Source organism: Cyprinodon tularosa, unplaced genomic scaffold, assembly GCF_016077235.1.
Source record: "Cyprinodon tularosa strain WSP-4 unplaced genomic scaffold, ASM1607723v1 ctg27, whole genome shotgun sequence".
Taxonomy (NCBI): Eukaryota; Metazoa; Chordata; class Actinopteri; order Cyprinodontiformes; family Cyprinodontidae; genus Cyprinodon; species Cyprinodon tularosa.
Genome location: NW_024038974.1, coordinates 1,785,016 through 1,796,234, shown reverse-complemented (window position 1 = coordinate 1,796,234; position 11,219 = coordinate 1,785,016). Strand labels below are relative to the sequence as shown.

Sequence of the window (11,219 nt, the reverse complement as noted above, 5' to 3'; positions counted from 1 at the left end):
AAAGACTGTAACATTGTCACATATGTGTCATTCCTTCTGCTAATAATTAGAAATGATTAGAACTTATTGTAATACAATATTTGACATTTTTTTCTCCAGTTAAAGACTGTCAAACTAATTATCTTGTGCTGCTTTGCCAATCAAGGCCTAGAGGAAGTGGGATTTTTTTTCCCATTGTGCCCTAGTGGAAAAGGTAATTATCATAATCTACCTTCCTCTTGTGCTCCAGCTCCGCTACCACACTGGTTCAGACCACCTCCGAGGTTTCATTATCAGCGCTGGGACTCACTAATGGCTTGATGGCTTCAGTGTTCTGGCTGCTGGAGAGGAGAATCCAGGGAAGACGAAAAGAAAACCAAAGGTGCCATGGGAGGAGTGTAGAGGCACAAGGAAAGGGGGAAATATGAGATGTGAAAGAGAAAGGGGTTAACGTGAGTACAATACTCTGACATCCAACTGCTTTCCTTTAAAGCAAGTGGAGACTGGTGGAGGATGAAGCAACAGGGCAAAACTAATGTCAAAGAGCCGGTCGGGAGATCCGACAAAGTGCTCTCTGCGCGCCTGGATGACCACGTCTGGAAAATGCTTGAAGTGTCTAAATGTGCCTCCCATACATCCACACCTTACATGTTTGCAACAGCTAACCTCACAACATGCAGGAAGACTGGAGGAGGGAATTCAGTTTCACTTTTTTTTTTTTTTTCCAAACAAATGACACCATGACAGTTGGAAAAAATGTTGGGGTCCCTCAACAGATTTCTCAGTTATAAAAATAAAATGTGTTGGATTAGACAAAGACAGACATTTTATATTCTACTTTTGAACCCCAACGAGAGCACTGACAAATGCCACCCCACCCCCACTCCGTCTGTGCCATGATTGTTGTTTTTTTTTCCCTTCTCTCTCGCGCCAGAAATGTCATATAGTTAGGAGGTGATAATTCTATATGGCACAAACAGACACTGATTTCTCCCAAGTGTATGTATAGCATATAGGCTGACAGATTGAGATGGTGTTTGTCTTTGCATCATGCTAAACTGGCATACAGACTTTAGGCTTTTTCTATAAGGTGAGGTTGTAAGCATAGAATAAGAAATTGGGTGGAACCCTAAAGAATATTTACCATTACATGTTAAAAAAATATGTATTCACATGTTAGAGATAGAATAATAATAATCCAGAAAAAGTATTGATACATAGCTAATTTCATGCTGGGGATGTTGGTGTGTATGTTGAGTGTGAGCAACAGTGTTCATATCATATGTCAGACGCATATTGTAAATGCTAATTATGTCAATTAAAATATAATGCATGGTTTGTTTACATCTGTCAAATATAATGGATTGTTAAGTCTGAAAATATTATTTTAATTCTTTATGATTATAGTTTGAGTGTAGCAAATAGGTCCATTCAGTAACTGTCAGCAAATGCGAGTAAATAGGCAAAATACAGGAGCATAAGAATCAGAAAACAAGCAGTACTCATTCAATGACTTTGATTTAACAGGTGTAATTATTCTAAATATGAGGAAATATTTTGACAATAAAAATCCATTATAAATCAAAGTAGCTGTGGTGTCCTTTAAATGTTGGATCCAATTCTTGATGGCTATCCCTTAACCTATAGTCCCCTCTCTTCTTTGGCGTTAATTAAGTTCAGAAAGTTGTGACATATTTCCCTGAAAAAATGCCCTACCTCTTCACAAAGCTATATAATCATGGCTATGTATACAACACAAAACATCTATAAACTAATAAAACCTGATGTTTTATTCCTGTTACAATGCCAGCATAGATTATCTTTATGTTTGCTAACAAAAACATTATTGTTTTCAAGAGTAACCTGGTAAATACACTTTTATGTGTATGTACACAATATTGTACGTGATTGTTCCAAAAGAGCAGGATTTTAGAAACCTTAAAAAAATATTTTAAGTATACAAATGATTTGTTGGTTTGTGAGACTACTTAAGCATGTCAAAAGTTGATATACTTGGTACTTTTTTTTTTACTAGAAGATGTTTTTAACTTAAGCATCAAGTCAAACCTTAAAGAGTTGTTTTTTTCTCTCTCTTTTTTAATAATTTATCTCAAAAGGAGGAATACTACCGTTTTTGTGTTTCTAACTTGTTGATAAATAGGGAATAATTTCAAATAAAACGTCTCAATATTCAATAAACTAAACATTTTAACTGTTGCTTTGTAAATTTGTATATACTGTCTAACCATATAGGAAGACAGGCAACATTTTGTTTTCTCAATTTTTTTACACATTGGCTAATAAATAACTATTTTTTAGTTCAACAGTCAAAATGTTTGCTGTCATAAAAACACAGTGTAGTAATGGATGCACAATATAATTTACACAACTAATATCCATGATTAAAGTCATGCTGCATGGTTAATCCTGAGAACACTATTCTAATGTTTTAATCTAAGAAAAACCATCAGTACTGACAATTTGCATTTTTACAAGCTCAACATAACATTAGAAACATATAATTTAATATCACTAAATTACAGGCAATGGCCACTGATGTGACTATTTCTATACAGCAAGAAGGCACTGGGTTAAAATCCTGACCTGAGATCTCTCTGAATAGAATTAGCAAGATCTTCATGTGCATGAGTGACTTCTTTCCATGTATGCAAGCTTTCTTCTACAGGGTAAAATAATGAATATTAAGTTAATTGACTATTCTAAACCTCCTCCCATAAGTAGGACTGTGTTCATGCCTAGTTGTGTGTGTCTTGTGTGTCTGTTATAGAGAAAGCCATAGCCATCTCTTGGTAAAAGACTTATTTTTTATATATAAATTTGCTTAACTTTTACTCTTCTAAAATAAAGTAACCAATTATTGAATTATCGATTCAAACATGTAAAATATTTTGCAAATTGAGTTTTATATTTCAGAAAAGGTAAGGATGAATAGTAAAATAAACATCATTTATGATCCATAAACTGAGCAACTAACTTTATCTTGTTTTAAAGAAAGTGTTTAGATGTGGAAACCTGCATCTAGGCACTTTATGTGAATGTCAGTTTGACACTTAGACAACACAGACTTCAAGATTGCTGCAGTGCAGCCACACCCCTGACAAATACACCACCTGTCAATCCAGTGTGGGACTGAAGATTCACTTGCCAGTGTCCCAGTATCAGACAGCCCACAAGACAAACAACATAAATTAAAGTGACAGTAAACAGGCATGTTAGGGCTCAAAAGGTTCTGAATATCCTGTGTGTCCTAAAATTGTTGTCAGGTGTCACTTGCAGTCATTTTAGTAAGTGGGTTTAGGTGCAGACAAGCATGAAAATGTGTTTTTATTTATTTATATATGTTTCTGAGAGGTATTGTGATGAAACATGATGCTGAAACAGTCTTATTTCAGAGGATTCAGAATTTGAAACCTGCTATAAATAAATATGCTAAACTGGTTCAGCTGAGTTTGTTGAAGAGAAAATGAGGAAGATCCCTATTCGCTGTTATTTTTTTCCTTCAAAAATGTTTCAATTACTCATGGAGATAATAATAATAATTATTATTATTATTGTTATTATTGCTGTTGTTGTTATTATCAGTTAAGTAATTAATTAATGTATGAATTTATTTATTTTAATAAATGATAAGAATAACAGAGAACATTTTTAGCAGTGCAGGTGCTGAGAAATGTGACAAATACTGCAGTGCTTGATGCCGAACAGAATACACCTGGCACAAAGAGATGGGACACAGTTTTTCCTATGAAAAGGAAAACTCAGGTGCTTCCATAAAGGGATCCAGAAGGAAAATAAAACCCTTTTTCTGCCTCTGTTGTTTGTTAAAGCCAAAGTAGGAAACAGCTAGAATGAGCTTTCCTTACAAGGACACACATGGAACAAACGGTTTATTTCAATCCTGTAAAGTAGTGTAAAAACAAAAACAGCACAGGCAGGGAACATAGCAAGCAGTTTGCTTTATTTTGATAACTGCATAGATATGTAATATATTGATTGAATGATTTGTTTCACTTAAATTTGCACCTTAGAATTTAACGGAATAAAATGCAAAGCCTATGTGATTCAAATGTAAAAGGTCTGACCCAAAATAAGCATAAAGGACAATTAAATCAAGAACATTAAACAGGCATTAATACATTAAAAATTAAATAATGCAATTCAAAATCCTCATAGCCATCATTAACCATGCACACAATTAATTGCTAGTTATTTTAAAGCAGAGTAAAGTAGTTGAGCAGCAATAAATTCATTAGTGCAGCTGGAAACTAATTATGTGTTTAGTTGTGTGATATCACAAGGGTAAAGGTTTAGTTTCAAATAGACAGCATAGGTAGATAACTGGCATTTTAGATACAAGTGCAATTAGTAAAGAGGGAAAAGTGACTTCAGAGTATTTTTCATGAAAATATAAAATTAAACATATGTATTAGCTTAATGTAATTTGCTCTCCATATATACTTTACCCAAACTTAGCTGACTGATGCAAATCTGATCTGTCAGTCATTTCCTTCATTTCCATTTGATGATGGAAAAGTACACAGTAATTTGTACAATAAGAAGAAAGAGATACTAGCAGTGAGGTATAACTCATTACAGGGCCTTAGCTCAGAAAAACCACCAGGGACTTTCAGCTTCATTAATAAAATTTTGGCTCCACCAACAATAGTTGTCATTTTATTGAAGAGTGTCTCTAAGTACATCAAACTGTGAGTAATATGGTGCAGGATGCAGAACTTGTGTCATACTTACTTAAATGGTGTAGAAACATGGTTTATTTAATAATGAAGATTTATTTCCTTTATTTTTTTATTTCTTCCTACTTATGTTATTTGGGGAAACTGGACTAGCTCAGCGTTTTAATGGATCTTTGTAGACTTGAATTGGTTTCTGGTTTTGCTTTGAGGCCTATGTACCGAATGAATGTCTGTTTTAAGCCAAATGGTTTTACTGGATATGTGTAAAACAACAAAGACTGACTGAAAACAACTGCATTCCACTTTTTAGATTTCAGTTTTCCCAGAAAAATAAAAACCAATAATTGTTTTTCATCCGCTGTACAGTTATGCTGTAGTTTATGACAGATTGTTATAAAATTTATGGTTAAAATAGATGAAAGTTGATGGCTGAAACCTGATTAAATATGAAATTATTTTAAGGGATGCAAATGTTTATTTGCACAGATTTAAATGACAATCTACGTATATCAATCGATTTTAAATGTGAGTCTTGTCCTTTGCAAAAGCAGTTGAAAGTTCTTAGATGTTTTAAAGGCAAACTGGAGTTAAATAAAGAGGTGATCAAAGAAGTAATGTGTTGGATCACTGGCTGATCAAGCTGATCACTCTTTCTGGAAGACAAGGCTGATACAGAATCATTAATATGGACTTTATTGAAAATACAGAACTGAACCTTTTTACTCCAAGTGACACTCCACCAAGCTACATTATACTTTTGTACAGCTGCCAAGACAAATGCATTCATCATAGTAATATGTGATAAAAGCAACATAATGAGGCCTTTTCTGTTGTTGTTGTTTGAAAACAGGTTGCTGCTATTTAATCCCTAAAGCTGAATGGAGGAAGATGGATGTTGCAAAAGCTTGCATAAGTCTTGAGGGATTTCAAAATAAGACTCATAGATCCTTTAAAAATTAAAATCTTACTGTTTTGATGGTTGGGTTGCTGAAATTAAGTTCCTTAAAAGGCCTTAAATCCCAAATTTGATTTGTGCTGGACCCAAATCAGCAATAAAAATTTGATTTGTGAACATGGCAGAAAACAGTAAGTGGCAGGGGCCTTCACAATTTCTGCAGGAATTATCCTAATACTGTTTGGTGTCATGGATGGCATACAGATATGTTATGCAATTTTTGGAGACCTAGAATTACATTATTTGTTGTTTACATTGTTTAATGCAGAGGAGTTACATGACTGGATTAGATATTTAGTTAACAGCATGTTGCATTGAATCGGACTGTTTCTCTATGTTTTAATACAGGGTTATGGAAAAAGTAAAGCAAGAAACCTTGGATGAACCACTTGTCTTTGTTGTCCTTGGCAAAGACACACTAAACAGCAGAGTGTTAATACTTACTTTACCTTAAAAAGCCTGAGCAAAGTTTTCCTTTCCCCCTTCTTGCAAATGTGTGATTCTCCTCAGAATTCAGAAAACAGTGGGTGAAATGCATAGGTTTATTCTGAAGTCCCTTTTCGGCAGTTAGTGAGGTGTGCTTTCAGCTTTATAAAGGAGTTAGTCATTTAGTCAAACAATGGGAGAGCATTAACAGATGCCAATGCAGCAGTACCAGTCAACAGTCAAAGTCAATACACCCTACTGGGCTGCATGCTTTTCAACAAACACAAGCGATTTCTTTTAAAGACCTCAGCACCAGATAGAAACATCAATTACAGTAAATTACACCAAAACATTGTGTAACTCTTCAATTTGTTTAATCTTTCAAGCTTTCTGAGCTGTTTTTCGATGAAAGCAAAGCAGAGGAGAGCAAACTAAGATTACATTCAATAGCCCTAAGATGCATTACACATCCAGCTCTGGTCATGCAAATGCATAGAATATAAGTTATTTATGTTTTTGAATCCAAGGACTTCCTTTGATAGTATTTATTTACACTCGGAAATGGCTTATCAATGTTTTCCTTTTGCATAGCTTAAATTTCCTATTAAAGTGTGGAGCACTCTTCAGCAGCCTTGTGACTATCCAAATCAAATGTGCCTAGTTTCTTTTGGCATTGGGACTTTTGGAGAATATAAATGATTCTCTGGGGTTAGCAGTTCATAATGCTTAGACTTTCAAAGGCAAAATTTGGATGCTTCAAGTGTTCAGCAAGGCTTTAATTCTGGTGTCTTGGGGCACAGGTTAATAAATTCTGCACTGAGACTACTTGGAAAAATAAAAACCAAGGTTGTAATGCTATCTTAATTTAATGAAATCTGCTAAGGTGTTCCTAATAACCAAAATTAGTGTATTCGTCAACTAGTTACTATTGACTAATTACCTTGCTTGTTATAAATATATAATAAAAATGTTGCCCATCAAACTTCTGAATGCATTCATCCAATATTTTTTTTTTTTTTTGCAAATCGATTTAGAAATATCTAAATTTTACAGAACTTTATAGCCCATAAGAGGCACAAAAAGTGATAATATAATTATAAACTATAATACTTTACTAAATGCATTCAATTTTTAACTAAGTGGTCCATAAATGGGTTTTCTTGCCACAGCTGATTATCCAGGAGGGGTCTCTTTGATGGGGACAGATGAAGATTTGGCTGTTTTAGTGAACATTTTAGGAGGACAGGGGTGTGGGGGCCTGGAGTAAATGAAAGACAAATGCAAGCAGTGCCCACTCAGCTATTTTCCCAGTCAAGATCAAAGGCAGGCCGGACCGGCCGCTCCACGGGAAACTTGAGATGGGCCCTGCCTTTGTTTGCTGTTGCTATGCAACCTGCAGAAAGCCGAAAGTGTTTGCAGTGGGGAAAAACATCAAAAACCATTTCCAATATACATTTTTTTAGACTGCCTTGTGTTTGTTGTCAGCTTTGAATTTACAGAGCACAAAAAAGACAAACACACACAATTTATCGCTCTGTTTGTCAAGGAATAACGGTGGTTAAAGAAATAAATTAGTCACACACAACTGCACACAGAGGCAGGGCACTTGTCATTTGTCTACATAATATCTTTTGATTTGAAACTACAGCGCAATTGATGCACAGTTTAGAATGACCAAAGACACATTTCTTTGGCCCAAGACGTAAATGCACAGATTGGAAAACTGCATACAGCATGCAAACACAACTTAATATTGCTTGAAAGATTTACTAGCGTCTGTTTGGCTTTCAAACAAAACTAATTATGATTCTGTTATATATTAATGGGCCCCATGATAGTAAGGGTGGCTAGACATGTGTCACAGAGAGCTCATTACATATCATTAGTTCGACACTTCAATAATGTCCACACCTGCTGAGCAGTAGATAATGACTTGGCCCCTGATATTTGCAGGACTATTGTCTACTAAGCACAGCACCACCGGGAGAATAGATTTGCTGGCTTATGAGAGGCAAGAAAACCGATAGAGATGCATTATAACCTACACACATGTCTGAATCAGTGTAATATATATTAGTGCAAATAACGGCATCACAAAGAATAGGAAACACAGGAGACACATTAGTAAAGGTTGACACTGGTGACTGGAGAAGTTTATAATAAATATCAAAAATTAAGCAAATTACCCCAAAAACTGTTCAATCATGCAATCATGCAAAACTGGAAGGAAGAAGATTAACCATGAAAGTTAGCATGCTTAGCAGAACTCTTTGGGAGCTGCAGAAACCTACAGCTTAGGTAGGACAATCTGTTCCTAGGACAACTGTTAGCCATGCACAACAAAAATCTGACCTTTAAGAAAGAGGTGCAAGAGGAATGCAGTTACTTCCTCAATAAAATGTGGTGGTGGCAGCATGATGCTGAGGGGTTTGTTTTCTTTACAAAAACTACTCAGAATTAAAAAGATTGGTTTAAGTTAAAAGCAGGTGAAACCTGGAATTCAACCAATTTACAGACTACAAGATTTACGTCTGGGAAGCAAGCTTACATTCCAGAAAACTAAACATTCCTCCAGCGTTGAAGTTTAGATTTAAAATATGGTTCGGAATGGCAACATATTTATATTTTCAGGGAATTTTGAGGAAACAAATGTGATTTTGATTGCTTTGCTTTCATTAATTAGTGTATCGAGGAGTAAACCCTTTATTAAAGAGTCTGTACACTCTATAGATTATGAACAAAACAATTTCAATTATATCTGTGTAAATTCTTAATCATTCAGTTCATTGCAATCACATAACAGGCTTAAATTGGAGGCAACCAGACGTTCTTAGAAAGGTTCTTTAAAACTAATTTCATAAAAATTACATAAAGACACTTTTGATTGAAATAGCCAAACACAGAGCCCATACGCAACAAAATACTCCATCAACCAAGTCAGATGATGGTTTTTTCGTTCATTTGCATCTGATTATGAAAGGCCTTAACAGGATGGACCTCCATGCTGCTTAAAAAAAACAAGTGCTGCAATTACAGGTTGCTCTGGTGTGAGCTGACAGAACAGACAAAGACTCCTGGGTAGGTGTCGAGAAAAAACTGAGCTCAGATTTGAGACGTTTTTTAGTTAATATCAAATGCAGCATTTTTTATTCAGAACTCTAAAGCAGGTGCTAACATTATAAGAGCTGCAGCTGTAGTGCACATAAGCCATGGCCCCCTGACAAATAAACAAGAGGTTGGGAGCAGTGGTTTTCAAACTCGGTCCTCTGGACCCACTGCTCTGCATGTTTTAGATCTTCTCCAGGACAGCAGGATGATTGCACAACCACCAGCAACTACCACAGGCTGCAGGGGCCTGCAGGGTCCTACCCTTTTATTGAAGTTAGGTGTGTGGAGGTAGGGAAAGAGCTAAAACATGCTGGACAGTGGGTCCTGAGGTCCGAGATTGAAAACCACTGCTCCAGAGTTGTGCCATCCACCAGGCTGTGTTGCGCCGGGCAATGAGCCACATATTGTGAATATTAACAACATCGTAATCATGATTTATGCCTGTGTCCTGATCTAACTGAGAAAAAACTAATTAAACTCTTATAATAAATTATTAAACTTTCATGATTCCTCAGCGGTAAATAAATTTGAATAAAAGTATTTTTGGTAAGGTGAGGAAGAAAACTATTTCAGAGATAGAATTCTAAATTAATAAATACGTTTAACATATAACAAAATTAGGTAGTGTAATTGATAATATATAAAGTTTTTTTATTGAGTAACAGGACACTGCTGAATGCAACTGGCCAAAAAATGGATTGTCAGTCTCTGGAACAATAAACATTAGAGCTGTTCTGTGTCTGCCTTGTGTTTTGTCTGCTTGAGCCAACTGGCAGAACACTGGTGTCCTCTCCCAGGCTCCCACTTCACTGTGATGACAATGGCAATGCAAAAAAAATTACAAAAATACCAGCAAGCCAAGGAAAGCTTGGAAGATTCAAAGGTACTGCAACACGCAGCTCATACATGAGCAACCTCTCGGTTGCATTCATTTAGTAGGGAGTATTTGGTGCATCAGCCTTTTTATCTTTGCTTAAACAGCAGCAAGAGCTTGAAATGACCTTAAAACAAGCAAGTTTCTAGCAGAAAGTAGAATGAATTAGGTTTCTTGAGGATTACAAGTTTGCATTCTCTAACAGGCTGGATTCTTTTATCAACCGACAAAAAATAAAAAATGGCCTACATTCAAGTGTGTCATGAGCTTATGCTGTGCGTCCTGCCTTAACCTTTCCAACTAAGCACTATAGTGAGGGTTGCTCGTGAGGCTTTAAGAGAAAACAGTCAAGACTCAGCAGGCAAAAAAAGTGATGAGACAAAACAGATTCATCTTCTTATCCCCCTAAGATAAAGAGTAGAGGCTGTTGGGATGGAAGAAAGAGATGTCTTCTCCCGTCACTGTGGGCAGGGATCCACCCCTGCGTGACATCACAGCAAACACGCTGCTGCCAAATATCACATCAGCAGTCTGGATTGCTTGTAATTGGTTTATGAATAGCTAGTGGATAACTGAACATCGTGTAGATTTATGACTGCAAAGTATAAATCCATTATCAGCTTGCTTTTGCTGAAAACTCTTTACTTATTTGGACGTCACCTGATTGAGATTGATACTAATGATTCACTACAGTTATTGCAGTGGAAAGACATGAAACAATGTTTGATTAGACAGATTTCTCCTTTTTTCAGTTTTACAACATAATTTAACTCTGTTAGCACTTCTTCATTGGGTGTCCTTATTTGCAGTACTATAATTAATAAATCATCTGTGAGAAAAATGATGAATAATGTAGTCAAAAGAACTGTGTATAAATAATCAGCAGGAAAACACAGTAGGGAAGGTTTGAAATTCTGGAAAAGAATACAAATGATAAAAAAAAAAAGTTCTAAGGCTGACAAAAATGTGCGATGACTGCTTAAATTTTAATCTTTTCTTAATTTCGATACTAATGATAATGTTTTCATTCAATCTTAGTCCTACTTACAAAAATACTCATTCAAATAAGTGTGTTCAAGATGAGGAGGTTTTTTAAGGGTTTTCAACAAAGCAATAGTAGTTGTTAGTTTTTGGTGCAAAAATGTATGTGTGCAATAAAGTC

The 11,219-nt window shown here is 35.6% G+C and overlaps 2 long non-coding RNA genes across 5 annotated transcripts in view; one reads left to right on the top strand and one right to left on the bottom strand.

Moving 5' to 3' along the window:
• The window catches only part of LOC119786281, a 139,655-nt gene that overhangs the window by 3,085 nt on the left and 125,351 nt on the right, over positions 1 to 11,219 (bottom strand). For both annotated transcript variants that reach the window (XR_005281167.1, XR_005281168.1), the window contains one exon: positions 212 to 320. This is a non-coding gene — a long non-coding RNA (uncharacterized LOC119786281). The remainder of the gene's footprint in view (positions 1 to 211; positions 321 to 11,219) is intronic.
• The window catches only part of LOC119786280, a 40,459-nt gene that overhangs the window by 28,301 nt on the left and 939 nt on the right, over positions 1 to 11,219 (top strand). Inside the window, exon 3 of one of the 3 annotated variants that reach the window (XR_005281166.1) lies at positions 230 to 431. The exons of 1 other annotated variant lie outside the window; for it this stretch is intronic. This is a non-coding gene — a long non-coding RNA (uncharacterized LOC119786280). Of the gene's footprint in view, positions 1 to 229; positions 1,729 to 11,219 lie in introns of those variants that run through there. One more of the 3 variants, XR_005281165.1, reaches the window with a different exon arrangement.